Source organism: Ahaetulla prasina, chromosome 12 (assembly GCF_028640845.1).
Source record: "Ahaetulla prasina isolate Xishuangbanna chromosome 12, ASM2864084v1, whole genome shotgun sequence".
Classification (NCBI taxonomy): Eukaryota; Metazoa; Chordata; class Lepidosauria; order Squamata; family Colubridae; genus Ahaetulla; species Ahaetulla prasina.
In genome coordinates this window covers 25,881,205-25,899,797 of record NC_080550.1, presented here as the reverse complement: position 1 = coordinate 25,899,797, position 18,593 = coordinate 25,881,205, and the positions used below count along the sequence as shown (strand labels likewise).

General features: G+C 45.3%; 1 protein-coding gene across 4 annotated transcripts in view; it reads right to left on the bottom strand.

Moving 5' to 3' along the window:
- The window catches only part of MTSS2 (MTSS I-BAR domain containing 2), an 80,479-nt gene that overhangs the window by 57,367 nt on the left and 4,519 nt on the right, over positions 1–18,593 (bottom strand). The window lies entirely within an intron of this gene.

The following is an 18,593-nucleotide window of genomic DNA, read 5'->3' as shown; positions in this document are numbered from 1 at the left end:
ATACTTTTAAAAGTAAAAAAAAAGGCTCTTGAAGATTGTGCAGCTCAACTGTGGTCGACAGAGCCTTTTTTTTTTTACCTTTTAAAAGCATTTTTATACAACCTATTTGGCTGAATAGGTTGTAAAAATGCTTTTAAAAGTAAAAAAAGGCTCCGACGATCGTGCACCACAGCTGTGATTATCAGAGCTTTTTTTTTTAACCTTTTAAAAGCATTTTTTACAACTTATTCCTACCATTTGGGCGGGAAAAGCGAGCGAGCCGGAAAGAAGCAGCAAACGGGCGACTGGGTGGGCCTGGGCAGGGGCGGGGGTTTTTGCTCCGAACCACCCACCGCCATTGCTACTGGATTGGTTGATCTGGTCCAAACCGGGAGTATTTCACCCCTGCTTCTCCTCCTAGCAGCCCTCATCTGCAGGGCAGTGGAAGAAGTGCTGAAGGCTAGGTAGCCCCCCCACCCCCACTCCACCAGCTTTCTCCTGAGCCAGGCAGAGGCCTGCGTTTCTTTAAAGGCTCCTGGAGAAGAATGTTGAGCATTTCCGAAAGCCAGCAAACACAAGATCTCACTCTTTCCAAGTGTGGACACAAAGCAGAGATGGGGCTCTAAACTCAGGGAGTTCCAGTTCAGCTCCTCTCCTTCTCCTCCCTCCCAGCAGGAAGAACCCCTCCCTCAGCTGCCCTTGCAGCTGTAATTAGAAACATCTGATCTCCTTCTGCACTTTAATTCTGCAGATTAATTCTGCACATTAATCTCCTCATCGTTCCCACCACCCATCTCCTTCCACTTATGACTGTATGATTGTAACTTTGTTGCTTGTATCCTTACAATTTATATTGATATTGTTTCCTGATTGCTTATGTGTACCCTATGACCATCATTAAGTGTTGTACCTTATAATTCTTGATGAAGGTATCTTTTCTTTTATGTACGCTGAGAGCATCTGCACCAAGACAAATTCCTTGTGTCTCCAATCACACTTGGCCAATAAAAATTTCTATTCTATTCTATTCTTTCTTCACACACAAAAAAGGGCGGCATTATCAAGCCCCGCCTTCAACAATTAATTGTGCTTTTTAGTTTGCCTGAAAAGATCCTCCCAGCCCCTCTTCACCTGGGAGGCTGCAAAAGAGGGAGGACCTCCCTCCCTGGAGACCTGATGGGGCTGAGCAGCCCCCATCCTCAGAGTGTATGTCAGTGGGGAATGCTCAAGAGCCAGTAAATAGGAGTCTCCTTCCTTGTCACCAGGCATGCGATCTCCTCTACCCAAAACTTTCTATTATTTGAATAAAGAAATGAATGTTGCTGCAACCATTGCATTCCTGGCAGGCTGTTATGCCAAGAAAGAGCCATGATCTCCTTTGAGGAGATGCTGGAATACAGAGAAGAGTTCAAGTGAGGGACAAATGCGTTGCCTTTGGATTTGTGCTGGGTTGGCCCCCACAAATAACACCTTGGAGTTGAATCCAGTCAAAGCAGAACACCCGTCACATCCATCAGGCTGCCCTTTATCTGCATAAAGCAGTGGATTAAATCAATGTGACTCACTCAGAGCAGACAATGCTGTGGAAAGGGCTACCTTAGGCAAGCAACATCTGGGAAGCCATCAAGATGAGGACTCCCGATCATTTCTCCAAACAATGGATGGTCCCTGGAGGCCCTGATCCTTCAATGAAAAAGGACCCACAATGTGAGCAGACTCTTAAGATGGACTGGCCAACCCCAGTCAGAAAGAACAGTCATAGTCTTCACATGGACCAAAGTGCCTGGTTCTTGATTTTTTCTAAAACAGAAACATAATTTGGCCAGACAAATTTCAATGTATAACATGAATAGAAGTGAAATAATAGAATAGAATAGAATTCTTTATTGGCCAAGTGTGATTGGACACACAAGGAATTTGTCTTGGTGCATACGCTCTCGGTGTACATAAAAGAAAAAATACATTTGTCAAGAATCATAAGGTACAACACTTAATGATAGTCATAGGGTACAACTAAGTAAGTAAATCTTAAGGATACCAGCAACAAGGTTGCATTCATACAGTCGTAAGTGGGAGGAGATGGGTGATAGGAACAATGAGAAGATTAATAGTAATGCAGACTTAGTAACTAGTTTGACAATGTTGAGGAAATTATTTGTTTAGCAGAGTGATGGAGTTCGGGAAAAAATGTTCTTGTGTCTAGTTGTTCTAGTGCAGGGGTCTCCAACCTTGGCCACTTTTAAGACTTGTGGACTTCAACTCCCAGATTTCTCAGCCAGCAACGCTGGCTGATGAACTCTGGGAGTTGAAGTCCACAAGTCTTAAAGTGGCCAAGGTTGGAGACCCCTGTTCTAGTGTGCAGTGCTCTGTAGTGTCATTTTGAGGATATGAGTTGAAACAGTTTATGTCCAGGATGCGAGGAGTCTGTAAATATTTTCACAACCCTCTTTTTGACTTGTGCAGTATACAGGTTCTCAATGGAAGACAGGTTGGTAGGAATTCTTTTTTCTGCAGTTCTAATTATCTGCTGAAGTCTGTATCTGTCTTTGTTGGGTTGCAAATGACAGACTCAATAATTCTTCTCTAGAACTGTATCAGCAGCTCTTTGGGCAGTTTGAGCTTTTTGATTTGGCCTAGAACATTCTTTGTTGTGCTTTTTTGATGATATATTTGATGTTAGGTATCAATTTTAGGTCTTGAGATATGGTAGAACCTAGAAATTTGAAGGTTCTATTGTAGATACTGTGTTGTCTAGTATTGTAAGAGTTGGTAGTATGCTTCTTCGGCACTGGGATGATAGTAGAGTGTTTGAAGCAAGAAGGAACATAGCACATCTCTAGCGATTTATTGAAGATACAGGTGAAGATGGGGGCCAATTGGTCAGCACAAATTTTTAAGCAAGGAGTTATCTTGTCTGGGCCTGGAGCTTTTCCTTGCTTTTGTATATGAAATAGGTCTTGCACTTCCTTTTCTGTGATCACTAGGGGTTGTGAACCCAATGGGATGGGTCAGTTGTAGGAGATTTGGCTGTTGTTAGTGTGTCTGAGATGCGGTCAGTTGTAGGAGGCTTGGCTATTGTTGGTGTGTCTGAAATGGGGGTTGTGGAGATAGGTGGCTGTAGTTTCTTTTCAAACCTGCAGTAAAACAAGTTCAGGTCATCAGCCAGTTGTTGATTTCCTTCAGCCTGGGAAGGAGGTTTGCCATAACCGGCGATATTTTTAAGAGTTTTCCACGTTTGCTGGTTCTTTTGTTGAGAACTGATTCTTTATCTTTTCAGAGTAGCTTCTTTCTTGCCTGATTGTACCGCATTTTACCACTTTTCTGTAGGCTTCCTCTTTGGAATGACGTAGCATAGGGCAGCTGCGCTGTGAAAATCAGAGTTGCATCTGTTTAAAAGGAGTATTTTCATCCATCTTGTTAGCAAGTGAAAGTAAATTTGTCAGGAAGATTGAAGGCAGAGTAGTTCTATTTCCTCTATTCCTTAGCTTGTTTAAAATTCCTGCCCTTTTACCTCGTCTCCATTTCCTCCGTTTGGTTTTCTTGGTAATCCATAGCTCTGGGGAAATTGCTTCTTCCTGTGTTAGAATCTCCTCTGCATTTGTAAAGACAGGGGGGGAATGAGATCACAGAAAGCTGCTCCTTAAAGAAACCTTGCTTAATTCTTAGCAGATGGTCTCATGAGTATGAAATTCATAGTGAGTCGCAGATAATAATTAAAAATAAATGGTTAGAGGAAATGACGGGGGAAAAAATGAGTAAAGAAATTCAATACCTCATACTTCACATAATTACGGCCACCAGAATTTCATTTGCCCAAAATTGGAAACAACAACATGCTCCATCAAACATGATGATTATAAAAAAGGTGGTAGAGTGTACAGAATCAGATAAGTTAACGATAGAACTTAAAGACAGAAAGGAAACGATTTACTATGAAACATGGAACAGTTGGTATAATTGGCTAGAAAAGAAATCTAAAATTGATGTATAATGTAACATAACATAATAACAGAGTTGGAAGGGACCTTGGAGGCCTTCTAGTCCAACCCCCTGCCCAGGCAGGAAACCCTACACCATTTCAGACAAATGGCTATCCAACATTTTCTTTAAAATTTCCAGTATTGGAGCATTTACAACTTCTGCAGGCAAGTCGTTCCACTTATTAATTGTTCTAACTGTCAGGAAATTTCTCCTCAGTTCTAAATTGCTTCTTTCCTTGATCAGTTTCCACCCATTGCTTCTTGTTCTACCCTTCAGGTGCTTTGGAGAACAGCCCGACTCCCTCTTCTTTGTGGCAACCCCTGAGATATTGGAACACTGCTATCATGTCTCCCCTAGTCCTTCTTTTTATTAAACTAGACATACCCAGTTCCTGCAACCGTTCTTCATATGTTTTAGCCTCCAGTCCCCTAATCATCTTTGTTGCTCTTCTCTGCACTCTTTCTAGAGTCTCAACATCTTTTTTACATCGTGGCGACCAAAACTGGATGCAATATTCCAAGTGTGGCCTTACCAAGGCATTATAAAGTGGTATTAGCACTTCACGTGATCTTGATTCTATCCCTCTGTTTATGCAGCCCAGAACTGTGTTGGCTTTTTTAGCAGCTGCTGCACACTGCTGGCTCATATCTAAATGGTTATCCACTAGGACTCCAAGATCCCTCTCACAGGTACTACTATTGAGCAAGGTACCACATATATGGTACCTGTGCATTTTGTTTTTTTGGCCTAAATGTAGAACCTTACTTTTTTCACTGTTGAATTTCATTTTGTTAGATAGCACCCAATGTTCAAGTCTGTCAAGATCTTTCTGTAACTTGAGCCTATCTTCTGGAGTGTTGGCTATTCCTGCCAGCTTGGTGTCATCTGCAAATTTGATAAGTTCCCCATCTATCCCCTTGTCCAAGTCATTGATGAAGATGTTGAAGAGTACTGGGCCTAAAACAGAGCCTTGGGGTACCCCACTGCATACTTCCCTCCATGTAGATGTAGTTCTGTTGAGGACTACACATTGAGTGCAGTTGGTCAGCCAGTTATGAATCCATCTGGTGGTGGTGCTGTCTAACCCACATTTTTCTACTTTATCTAGTAGTAGGTTATGGTCTACTTTATCAAATGCTTTACTGAAGTCCAAGTAAATTATATCGACAGCATTCCTCTGGTCTACTAATTTTGTCATTTTGTCAAAGAATGCGATAAGATTAGTCTGGCATAATCTGTTTTTGACAAACCCATGTTGGCTTTTGGTTATTACTTTGTTTGCTTCTAGGTGTTCAATGATTTGTTGCTTGATTATCTTTTCCAGAATCTTCCCCGGTATTGAGGTCAGGCTGATAGGTCTGTAGTTTCCTGGATCTGTTTTTTTTCCTTTTTTGAAGATGGGAACTACATCAGCTCTTTTCCAGTCCTCTGGCAGCTCCCCTGTGCTCCAGGATCTTTGAAAGATATAGTTCAGTGGTTCTGAAATCACGTCTGCCAGTTCCTTCAGAACCTTGAGGTGTAATCCATCCAGTTCTGGTGATTTGAACTCGTCTAGGGTAGACAGGTGTTCACTTACCATTTTCTTCCCTATTTTAACTTGTGTTTCTAATCTGTTTTTTGTAGTGCTGTTTTTGATGGGTTGGATTGTTTTTTCCTTTTGTGTAAAGACAGATGCAAAATATGAGTTAAGTAGATCTGCTTTCTCCCTGTTGCTTGTCACCTTCTTGCCACTTTCTCCCAGCAATGGGCCAATTGTTTCCTTGACTTTTTTCTTGTTTTTAACATGTTGGAAGAAGCTTTTTTTGTTATTTTTTACTTTTGTCGCTAGCCTTTGTTCGTTGTGAGCCTTAGCTTTCCTCACTTCATCTTTAAAGGCTCGGGCTATTTGCTGATATTCTGCCTTAGTTATTTGCCCCTCTTTCCACTTTTTATACTTGTCCTTTTTGTCTTTCAATTTGTCAGATAGTTCTTTATGCATCCATGCTGGTTTCTTTTGAGATCTATTATTTTTCTTCTTCATTGGTAGGAGAGAAGATATTATAGTGAAACGCAATATTTAATGTGTACTAAGTATGTATATAACGTAGTGATTATATGAATAAGTAAGTAACAAGCAAAATGTATATGTATATAGTTGGTCAAAAGATAAAATGGATATTACTAAAGATGCTGGTATTGGAAAGCTGTAAAAATGTAACAAAGATTTTAAAGATGTAAATGTTGAATAAAAATAATTAAAAAAATAAAACAAAAATAAAGAAACCATTCAAGAGCATTTTACCGAGGCAGCCTTCGGCGGCGCCATCTTGGATCAAAGTGATGTTTATAATTCAGAAAATGGCAAACTCATCGAAGCTGGAAAACTACATTTGTTTCTTTGAATAAATACTCTCAAAGTTTAGGACCAATGGCACTATGAAAATATTTGTATTTATTTCTTAGATTTACATGCTGTGGAATTGGACCAACTCATTCAATCTTCCATTTACTTTTAAGAAGTAAAGAAGGATGTTTGTTTAAAAGAGAAGACACAAATTAGTGGAAGATGGTGGGGGAAGATGTTGTGCAAAGATCAGGATGGGGTGGAAAGGTATTTTATTGATAAAAGAGATGTGGAGAATTGAGGCATACAACCATGGATGACACCAGCAGTTTAAGGAGGAAACGTGTGAGAAATCCGGGGGTGGGGATGGGGGTCTAAGGTGCCATGAAGGAGAAACCATCTTGCAAGCTGCTCTAGAGGAGAGTCAGAGACGCCAGATAGACAAATGCAGGAAGTTTGTTGAGCAGCCTGCAAAGCAGCACAAACAAGGCAGCTGTGTGCAGACCTAACCAACCATGGGAGTCCTGAGTGTCACTTTGTGGGATGGAAAGCTGTGGAGGGCCTGGGGGAGTGGGGGATTCTGGCTGCAGTGGCCAAGACAGATGAACAGCTTGAGGGGGAAAGTCTTGCAAGAAGAACCTCCTGCAGCCCAACTGCTGCCCAGGAACATGGACGTTGGCTAGAAGCAGGAAAAGCAAGCTGGAAACCTGGGGCAGTAACAGGAGGACTGCTCTGAGGGGCTCATCTCTGTTGAGGTTCAACTAACTTGGGAGAGGGTTGGGGAGCTTCTAGAAGAGGGCCGGGGAACTGTGCCTCGGGGCAGAGAGAGTTGGGATCCTCTTTTTTTAAAAGTGTTTTTATTTTATAAACGAACAAACATTTAGTACATCAATCATTGCTTCCGTGTGGCATCTCAGTGTTTTCTTCATGGCTCCATCTTTTTGTTGCTTCTTCTTTCGTCACTTCAATTTTATCTATTGCCATTTTTTCACAAGCACAGTATTCTAATTATACCTTTCTTTTACATAATTACCCAGATAATTGCTTCTCTGTCTTTTTTCTAACCTATGGTAAAATTTATCCCATATCTTAAAATATTCTGAATCCTCTCTTTCTTTAAGAGTTGGGATCCTCTTATCAGCCTGCCAGTTCCAGGGTCACCAGAGCCTTCGGGCAAAGAGGCAAAAACTGGAGGTGTTTGGGGAGCTGCTCAGAGAATCGAGCCCTCCCTCATATGGAATTTAGGGCCTTGGAGGTGGTTGGGGCTTTGCAACTGGGATGGAGCAAAGTGAACGGCGGGAGAGCATCAACACACATGTGGCCTTCACATTGGAAGGTGGCAGCTATAAGGGCTCTGCTCGGACCTCCTGGAAAACAACTTTGCCAGCCTCTCATCCGAATGCCGGGAAGGCAGGCCTGGAGACTAGAGAGGAAAACCTTCCAGGGTAGCAGAGGGTCTGCATGGCAATCCACCCAGGCTGGCAGCAGGTCTGGGAAGGGGCCAAATCGGTGGGACAAAGGCTGCCCAGTGCAATTGAGGGCAGGGTAAAGTTTTTGGGTGCCGGCAGAACCGGCAGGAATAGGGAAGACCAGCTGGACTGGCTCCTAGTTCTTCTGAAAACAATTGGGAAACCAGGCAAATGGGAATGGGGGGACTTTAGCGGTAAAACCCCAACTCACTCCCCCAGTCTTTTTGCGTAAGGATCAGCTAAAGCACAGATGCTTTGTATGCAAGAAGAGAAACAGGAAAACAGACGCCAAAAGCTTGCAAAAGTGGAATGGTGACACACTGCCCCCACCCCTTCCCGCACGCAAGGAACAGGAGGTGCAACAGAAACTTTCAAGGCACATGCAGCCAAGGGAGCCTCTGGTTCCAAATGTGGCCTCCTTGCAAGGCCAGATGTGCAAGCTTAGCCAGGACAAGAGACTACACTCAGTTGCAAAAGGACCATAAGAACAGCTGGACTGGAACCTGGAAGGTCAGGCAAGAAGGGAGCCTCTCACTGAGCTGAGGTGAAGTAGAGCTTGGACCCAATGCACAGAGGAGGCCATACTCAAGTTCTGTTTCTCTCAAGGCAGCTGGCATGGCTGGAGGGCAGAAGTTGCTACCCACCAGATCAGACCAGTGGAGAGCCAGCAGGTGCCACAGATTCTCACTGGGAAGATGGAGCTATTCAATTGGCCCGCTCAATTATTGGACAGACTCAGCTCCAAAGGGCGCTTGGGGAGCTCCTGGCAGCTGTGAGAGGCAGATCCTGTGCTGGAACTGGGGGGGCAACAGTGCCCTTTGGTGCTTCTTCTTTATTATTATTATTATTATTATTATTATTATTATTATTATTATTATTATTATTATTATTATTATTATTTATTAGATTTCTATACCGCCCTTCTCCCAAAGGACTCGGGGCGGTGTACAGCCAGAATAAAAACCCAAAAACAATACAATTAAAACAAAATTAAAAAACTTATTATACAATTTGGCCGAAAAACATTAAAACATTTAAAATTCTAAAAACCCATTAAAATTCATATAAAATTTAGAAATATAAAATATAACTTTAAAATACAACAGAATTTAAGCCAGCCCCGCGCAAATAAATAAATACGTTTTCAATTCGCAGCGAAAGGTCCGAAGGTCAGATATTTGGCGTAAACAAGGGGGAAGTTCGTTACAGAGGGTAGGAGCCCCCACAGAGAAGGATCTTCCCCTGGGGGCCGCCAGCCAACACTGTTTGGCAGACGGCACCCTGAGAAGTCCCTCTCTGTGTGAGCGTCGGGTCGGTGGGAGGCATGAGGTAACAGTAGGCGGTTTCGTAAGTACCCAGGCCCCAAGCCATGGAGCGCTTTAAAGGTGGTAACCAAAACCTTAAGGTGCACCCGAGAGACCACAGGCAGCCAGTGCAGTCTGCGCAGGAGTGGTGTTATATGGGAGCTACGCGGAGCTCCCTCTATCACCCGCGCAGCTGCATTCTGGACTAACTGAAGCCTCCGAGTGCACTTCAAGGGGAGCCCCATGTAGAGAGCATTACAATAATCCAAGCAAGAGATAACGAGCGCATGAGTGACTGTGCACAAGGCATCCCGATCAAGGAAGGGGCGCAACTGCCGAGCCAGGCGAACCTGGTGGAAGGCCCTCCTGGAGACGGCCGTCAAATGATCTTCAAACGACAGCCGTTCATCCAGGAGAACACCCAAGTTGCGCACCTGTCGTGTCCCACTCCTCCGCTGACGGCCGGGTCAGGGAAATCCGAATCAGGCTTGCCTCTGCAGCTCTGCCCAAAGTCCTAGCAAAGTCCTCAGAGCAGGCAGGAGACCAGTAAGTGACTTCAGCAAGATAAGTTCGACTTTTGCCTGACTCAGAGACTGCCAGAAAGTAGATCCTTTATATAGGCCATGGGGTGTGGCTCCATGACTCAGCACTCATTAAGGCCTGCCCCTCCCTTCCTTCTGTTGCCTCCGCCTCTCCAATCTTCTGATGCGAGGGTCACTCCAATCAGCTGTTGTTAGAGTAAACCTCCTCAGGCTCACCTGCTGTGGAGGAGGGGGAGGGGTCTAGCTGCTCCGTTTGCCTGGGCATGGAGTCAGGGCTGGGGGAGGGAGATGCTCCTTCTTCTGCAGTTTGTGTGGGCATGGAGCCAGGACTGGGGCCGGGAGGCATACATTCCTCCGTGTTCGGGAGCAGGTAAGAAGGCCCCGGCTGCTCTGAGGGCGGGCAAGACACAACAGCACCCTTTCCTTTGGGGCCAATAACTCGCCTCCAACAGTCAGCCGCGGCTGCAGCTGACTGAATCGGGGTGCCAGCATCCACAGCCACTCCGTCTTGGAGGGATTGAGCTTGAGCCTGTTCCTCCCCATCCAAACCCGTACGGCTTCCAAACACCGGGACAGCACTTCGACAGCTTCGTTGGGGTGGCCCGGGGTGGAAAAGTACAGCTGAGTGTCATCAGCGTACAGCTGGGATCTCACCCCAAAGCCACTGATGATCTCACCCAGCGGCTTCATATAGATGTTGAACAGGAGGGGCGAGAGAATCAAACCCTGCGGCACCCCACAAGTGAGGCGCCTTGCGGCCGACCTCTTACAGAGGAGCTACAAGGAGATAAACACACCAGGAGCTGTCTGGAAAGCCACTGCCAAAGACAAAGAGCCAACCAGACTAAAGGCACCGGATCAGAGCTCATGTTCATCCAGGTCTGTAGCACTAGAAGCAATGATGCTTTTCTTTTATTCTTTTTGATCTGTGGAATTTGGCTGCTGGCCTTTTTAAGGGGCTCCAACTCTATAAGGGAAGGAGAGCCCCAAAGGACATGGATTATCTGGGTGGTCCAGTCCTGAGAGGACACTGACCACATCCTTGGGCGGCCTCTGGATAGTCCTGCTGTTGCTTGATGATGTGGCCTTCAACACTATTAGGAAGGTATTCTTCTGGATCTCCTCTGGATGGGAACAGTACAGGGAGCGCTACTCCGGAAGGATTTCCTGACCTGGCCTACCTCAAAGGGCTGACCCAGCTGGAGGCAGCTGTACAGTCTTTCCAGCTGTGTGAAACTGGGGCACCTGCCCATGCTTGGGGATCCTTCCCAGCGACCCGTCTCAGTTGCCACCCCTTCCCTTGAACAGCCTCCTGCCAACCCCCATCTTTTCTCCCCTCTTCAGTTTCAGGAAGGCCATTAAATTGTGGCTGCAGCCCAAACAGCTGTTGGGGCGTGGATCTGCTGCTTCCAGGGCATTGGCATTGTTTGGTTACGCAAGAGAGTCGGACGGGATTGGAGTGGCGGCTGCGCTCAGTCGAATGCATTCCTACTGGCATGCCCTGGAAGGCACCAATGGGCCCGTGAGAGGCACCTATTCAGCTGAGAGTGTACAACCGAGGAGTGTCAAGCAAGTCTTTTCTTAACTGGGATTGGGGGATGGTGCCTGTTGTAATGGACTGTGAGTGTTTCCACTCCTTGCATAATTCAAAAAGCCACCGACATGCTTGCAAGAAGGCCCCCCTCCTCCCCCAGGAAAGGAACGAAAGCCACCCTTGGGCTCTTCTGCTGAATCAAAGGAGAGACAAAGCCAGAGAAGATCAACTAAGAGCTTCAGCCACTTCCAAGCCCCCTGATTTGGCACATCAAGCGGTGAGGAAGGCCTTAGGCTTAGGGGAAGTGAGGAATGGAGAGAAATGACCCAAACGGGAGGGGAAAAGACAGAGAAGTGGCCCTTTGATACTGAGCTACCCAAAACTGAGGCCCAAAGCCAAAACTGCAGCCGTGGAGGGGATGCCAAATCCACAGGGATCTGCGCATCTCTTAGTCATAGCAAACGTATTTTCAGGAACTGTGGACTGCTCCCTGCGTGAATCTGTGGGCCGAGAGCACTGGGAAGAAGCTTTAGGCAGGCAGGCAGACGTCCCTGGCATCAGACAGGTCAGAGGAAAAGAACGAAAATTACTTCGTGTCAGGTAAAGGACTAATTGTAACAGAAATGGCGCTTGCAATGGCAGATTGCAGCTTGGCAGGCGAGAAGGTTCCATCTGACCTCAGTTGAGAAGATGAGGCCCCGCTGAGTCCACACGCAGCTACCCTCCCCTTGAGGGCAAAGTGCCAGGCCATGGCACTGCCCAGCAGCTTTTGTGTCCCTTCCACAGTCCAAGGAAGAGCACTTGCCCGTGAGGAGAAGCAAAGCCTTCTGCCCTGCTCCTGCTGCTGCTGACCACAGCCACCGGCTCCAATAGCCCCCCCCCCCCGCAGCAGCTCCCTAAATCCACAATGTTGCTTACTGGCTGGCTTGCTTGGGATGATCAGGGCAGCCACTGCCATCCTCAGGTCAACTGCCAGGAGACCAAGCAATCCAGGGATGGCTGTCCACACCAACATGGTCTGATGGACAAATACAGCATTGCAGGAATGTTTACAGCAGGGAGCAGACTGGAAGGATGCTGGGTTCCCCCCTTGAAGCACAAGATAAACAGCCGCCACCCAGGGGACAAGAGAGTACTCCAACAACACAACCTACGCAATTTTACAGTGTGTTGCTCAGAAGACCTTTCCAAACATATGTTCAAACAGAGACATTCTGCTTCCCCCCCCCCCCACAATATGCCACATGCAAGATAAATATGGGAATATTTTGTGCTGCTCTTGAAGAAGGATCAGCCTAACGAGAGATCTCTTGCCAGATCTGATAGTCACCTTAGACAGGAGATGGCTGGCATATAAAATTTAATTATTAAATAAAGACATACTGCTGCTTCTTCTAGGGAAGCCATTTGTAACTACAGGTGGGGGGAGGGGTTATAATGGGAAGAGGGACCGAGACATCCTTTCTTGTACTTGTGACTTCTCGGGGCTGGGAGGTTGTACTCTTAAGACTCTAGAGATCTAGAATTTGTGGAATCACAATGACAGGGTTGGAAGGGACTTCGGAGGTCTAGTCCAACTGGCTGCCCAAGGCAGGAGACCTTATTCCATTCTAGACAAATGGTTGTCCAATCTTTTCTTGAAAACTTCCAGTGATGCAGCACTCACAACTACTGAAGGCACAAGGTTCCTCTGATTCATTGTACTGACTGTCAGGAAATTCCTCATTTCTAGGCTGGATTTTGCTCTGACGAGCTTCCATCCACTGCTTCTTGTCCTGCCCTTAAGATCATTGCTAGAGATTCCAAATTTTGGAAGCATAGTCTTCTAATTCTTGTTCATGATATGTTGAACATCTCAACAATTAATCTGCCTCAGACAGGAGAACCCATCAGTGAGCATCAAGCTCCCTATGGATGCAATGGCCCCTCCATTCCTGGGTTGGCTTCCTTTTTCCTCCTCAGACAAAGGCATCTTTCCTTGACTTGGGCTCCCTCACAAAATGGAGACAGAGAGTTTACACAAGCACAGAATTTAAGGGAAAATTTTTATAAGATGTTTTATAGATGGCACTTGGATCCCAAAAAATTATCACATATGTATCCTAATATCCAAGCGAAATGTTGGAGGTGTGATTGTGATGACGGTACATATTTTCATATTTGGTGGACTTGCAAGAAAATTAAGGCCTTTTGGATAAGAATTTGGTGGATTATTCAAAATGTATTGAAGAAGAAGATAAAGTTCCTGCCACAATTTTTCTTTTTGGGAATCATAATGGATTGTACAGGGATTGAGACTAAACTGATTCTGAATTTAATAACAGCAGCAAGACTGTTGATTGGACAATATTGGAAGAAAGAAGAGGTACCTACAATAGAAGAATGGATATTGAAAGTCATTAATTTGGCTGAGATGGCTAAAATCTCAGCTTTTTTAAAAGACAATACGCAGGAAAGATATTTAATTGAATGGAAAAAATGGATTGATTATATACAAAACAGATATCAGATTAAGAAATATCAGATTGCCTTTGAATAATTAGAAAGTTATTTTATTTAATGGGGAGGGAGTTGGGAGATGAAAAGCTTTGGATGAGGTTAATTGGATTGGAAGGGAAAATTTTATTCTATGTTTGGTTTATGTATAACAATACCTTGTGATTGACCCAGGAAGCCGGGGGGGGGGGAAGGAAGGGGGGAAGGGGGTTTTTTGGGAGGGAGGAGGGAAAAAAGGGGTGAAAATGTCTTTGTTTTTTTTAAAACTTTTTCAATAAAAAAAAACAAAAAAAACCAAAATGGAGACAGAGAGAGAGAGATGGATCATCAACTGGCTTCATGTGTCCCTCCTTGCAATGGGCTGGGAGAACCACCTTGCAAGAAAGGAGGAAGAACCGACTTTCCACAATGGTCTGATGGTAAGAAAAATCGGAGTCCACAGGAGGGGTGGAAGCCGAGAAAGGGCCTCAGAAGGGTCCCTCCTAGTTTTGGGGGAATAAAAGGGAGAATCCTAACTTTATGCCCAGCCTCACCTGCACAGTCTCCAAGGTACACGTGCATGTGGCCTCTATATCCATAGAAAAATGCTTAAGTCATATATGTTGCTTATGCTTGGAAGAAGCTCTCTGCATCTGTTAAATTTCACTGCCTTAGCAATACCATTAGAGAGGATGATAAAGTCCCATTTTAGCAACTTTTTGAGGATGAGGTTCCCTCCTTTCATAGGAATCTCACACAGTAGAGTCACTAAGACTATAGGAGAAGTTCTCCTCTCTCAGTCTCCACCGCGTTATCCCTTCCTCCCCATCTTCTAAATATCTAAAGCAGACTTCCCTGGGAAGCTTGTCCTCTTCTCCTCTCAAGGTAGCAATTCCTACATAATAGGGCATATTTTCTACAATGCCAGACTTAGAAATGGCTTTTGAGGCAGAGAGACCAATCCCTTTCCCCCCAAAGGATTTTGCTCCAATCGAAATTGGAGCACCCCCGAAGTCCAGAGTCTACTTGAGCCCATCCAATAAAGAAAATCCCACCAGTCTTTGGCTACTGATTCCACCGTCCATGTTTTTACTTTTGGTCTCTGGAAACTGCTGCCCTGTGCCGCTCAAGGTGCTCCCAGATCTCTGACCTACTCTGCAGACACCCCAGGTACCAGCATCCGACTCCCTCGTTCCTAAAGCCCTGGACGCTTTGTCCCTTTCAAAGTCAGAGACAACACCTACTCTCCAATAATCAACCGGTCATAGTTAGTTCTCTAGAATCTGTTCTGGTTAACAGGTCAAGGTTCCTTCAGCACCCTGGAAAAGAGTTCCTCTTGCCCTGGAGAAATGATTCAAAGTGACCTCCCTTAGCCACCCATCTTGGAAGCCGAAATGCTGCTGGTGAAGAGCTCCGATCCCTTCTCTCTCTCTCTCTGACATGGCCATTTCTGCAGTTCCAGGCCCTTCCTCTCCTTGATGCCCTGGCCTTCTTTCCATCTTTTGAGTGTCAATGCTCAGCTTTATGTGCAGCCTCCATGACTTTTTCCTTTTTTCTCATTGGAATTATGCATTATTTGCCAACTGCATCAGGCTCCTTTTTCCATTAGCATCTCCTGCCTTGCTTATTTAACTAAAATTCATATCTTTGCAGTCTGAGGTAAAATTAAACATTTTTAATTTTAACTATTAAATGTCTATAGTTTCCCTTAAAATCAAGAACTTCAATGTCACATTTACTTAGAATTCCTGCTATTTTTCAACTCTCTGAATAATCTTATCCTTCAAACAGAAAAACCAAGATGAACAAGGGTTCTATAAATACTGGATATCCTTTTCCATATCACTTCCAGATTCACGCTTAGTTTTATATATCCCACCTTTTCTTGAAGACTTCAGCGAGATTACCTAACCTTGATCACAATTCCCAATGTCTTCTAGCAGGGATTCCTCTGAAATCTGAAGCCAGGCTATCTCCTGGCAGCTGCTAAAAATGGTCAAGCCAATTGTCACTCAGATATCTTCGATAGCAGTGATGGTTAACCTTTTTGGTGCCGAGTGCCCAAAGCATGCGCCTATGCACGCACGTGTACCCAGACCCCCCCAAATGCAATGGGAGCACCCCTGTGCATGCACACGCATCCCCCGCACATGCATCCACCCCTCCCCCGCATGTGCCACACACCCTTGCGCCTCCTTTTGGTTTCCAGGTTGGTGCAGGAGGCCCAAAACAGGGCGCGGGGGGGCGCAAACCCCCAAAATGCAATGCGAGTGCCCCTGCGCATGCAACTCCCCACCCTGCGCATGCATGTGGCCCCCACATGCGTGGTGGAGCCGGGCTGGAGCAACTGCTGGCATGCCAGGCGACATGGCTCTGTGTGCCACTTCGGGCACGCGTGCCACAGGTTTGCCATCACGGTTCTATAGCAATATCTCCCTTCTCCCAGATTGCTCAGGAATCTTGCCTTTTTCCAAGCCAAGAGGCCAGGGAAGCCCATCCTCCCTGTTCCTTTTTCCTTTGCGACATGTGGGCGAAGCACTGAAGCCTCCCTATCAACCTGTAACATCAACTGGAGCTTTACAGATGCCTTTGAAGGTCTGGTTTCAGCTAAACTACATTAAGTGATCTTCATCACTTAAAAATCTGAGACAAAAGGAAATTTTGCAGGCCTAAGCTATGTATTTAGGAACAAAACGAAAACATAGCGACTTGGGAAAAACAGGTGTGAAAAGGATTAAGGCATCTTAAAATGATCAGACGCTGAACATGAGCTAAAAGAGCTATCAGAGTATTAGCACAAGAATGCTGCTTTCAGATCTGGGCACTGTATTTTAAGAATTTTGAGAAACTAGTCAGAGGACTTAAAATCAAGAGCTGAAGGGGTTGGGATATGTGACTGAAATAGATTAAGAAAAGACTTCAAAAAAGCAGAAAGGCTGTCATCTCAAAGATGAAGAGACAAAACTTTTCTATTACTCTGGAGTTCTGAATGAGAATCAAGGGGTGGAGACTGCAAAGAAACAGATGTTGTCTAAACGGTAGAAATATCTGTAGAAAGGAGAAAGCTCCTCTTTACTGTAGGATTTGGGCCAAGGCGAGACAGCTGTGTGAAAGGACCCTGGAGCAACAACCAGGACGGTGAGGCAAGCAAACGGAGGGTCAGAAGCTCTCGGCCCCACACACGATGCCTCAAAAGGCTGTCACATTGTCGCACAGTGCCCAAGGCTGGGAGAAGAGCTAATGGGTAGAAAGTTACTCAGGGAGTTCCAAATTGGAAATACTTGAATATTTCTTGACTGCAGAAGCTACTGAACAGTGGCACCACCTGCCCCCTGGGATCATGGGGACTTTAAAGCAAAGGTTGGACACCATTTTTCTGGGATGTTCAGGATTCTTGCCATTAGCAGGAAGTTGGACTAGAAGGCCTCCAAGTCCCTTCCAAACTTAGAATGCTATCAGGTAAGAACTGCCACCAGAATATAGTAATACAAATGTCTGCAAATTGATCAATCAAACATTTGAAAGCCAAGGATTATTCCCAGATCTCCGGGCCAAGGAAGCACCATCTGCAAAGCCCCAAAGGCCCAGGTCGACCAGGTTTCCAAGGCCTCCCCAGGAACCGCTATTAGTTACATGCCCTGAGCCAATAGCTGGGCCTTGTCTGACCGCCGAAAATGCTGGTCCACTGACCGGAATGCCTAAACATCAGCCTGGCCCTTGGCTCATTCTCTGCCAAAACCTCTGGAGCTGGATCTGAATGGCCTACCCCGTGAGAGTGGGAGGTGAGGATCAGGGGTAGTCAACCTTTTTATACCTATCGCCCACTTTTGTATCTGTTAGTAGTAAAATTTTCTAACCGTTCACTGGTTCCACAGTAATGCGCCGTGTATGCCTCTTGTGCATCATGGATTGGGTTGGGGGGGGGCACCGGCTATCAGCTCTGCTTGTCTGTTACAGCTGGGTGGTGTGGGGGAAGATGCGCGAGCTATTCTGGGACGAGGCTCTTGTTTGCAGTCGCACTATAGCGCCATTTAGTTTCACTTACGTAACGTGAACTAAACCTATGCGCGGGTGATACAAATAGTATATTTTCAGAAATTTAAATTGTCACAGGGAATTTTATGAAAACCTAATGAAAATATTTTTAAATAATGCTATGAAATTTTTTTTAAAAGTCAATTAAATTAAAAAAAGGGAAAGTGCTTCAGTATCGGACAAAACCCCTACCGCCCACTATGAAAGCTGGAACGCCCACTAGTGGGCGGTAGGGACCAGGTTGACTACCACTGGTGAGGATGAACAAGTTAGCACAGATGCTGACCCTGCCCTGAGAGACAACAGCAGCAGCTGAACAGGATGGACCATAGAGGAGGGCAATCAGGCAGACCCCAACCATCTTGGGGGGGGGCAGTTCTCCACCATTATTAACAGGAATCCCAAAACAAATCCTTAGAAGAGGCAGCACATATCAAACCAAATATTCCATAGGGAAGCTTGTTAGCCTTGAAGTACAAAGCACAATGTTCAGTAAAGACGAATGCATTGGATGTAGCAATCCACAAAACCTAATGAAATAAACCACCTAACTTTTGAAATGCTATAAGATTTTATCATAAAGTCCTCTTAAATGGTTTCCCTAAAACTGGGGGGACGGGGACGGGAAATCCACCCTTCCCCAAACTGAATGCAATTCTGAGTGTTCAAATGTTGTTCACCTGATCTACATAAATTAAAATGCAAATAAGTGGGTATTTGGGGTTTCATACCGTGGATTTTTAAAGTGGTAAGCCACCAGGAGTCACCATGTGCAACTCAGGTGGTCATATAAATTTGTTTAATAACGAACCAAACTGTGTGTTGCTTTACAATGTCTTCTGCTTTGCCCTCTCACCCTGTCATGATCCATTCAAGACTCTTTGGACTTCAGTACAAGAGCCAACCAGCCCCAAAGTGAGCTGTGTTCAGAGCTCCAGATTCGTCTTAAAT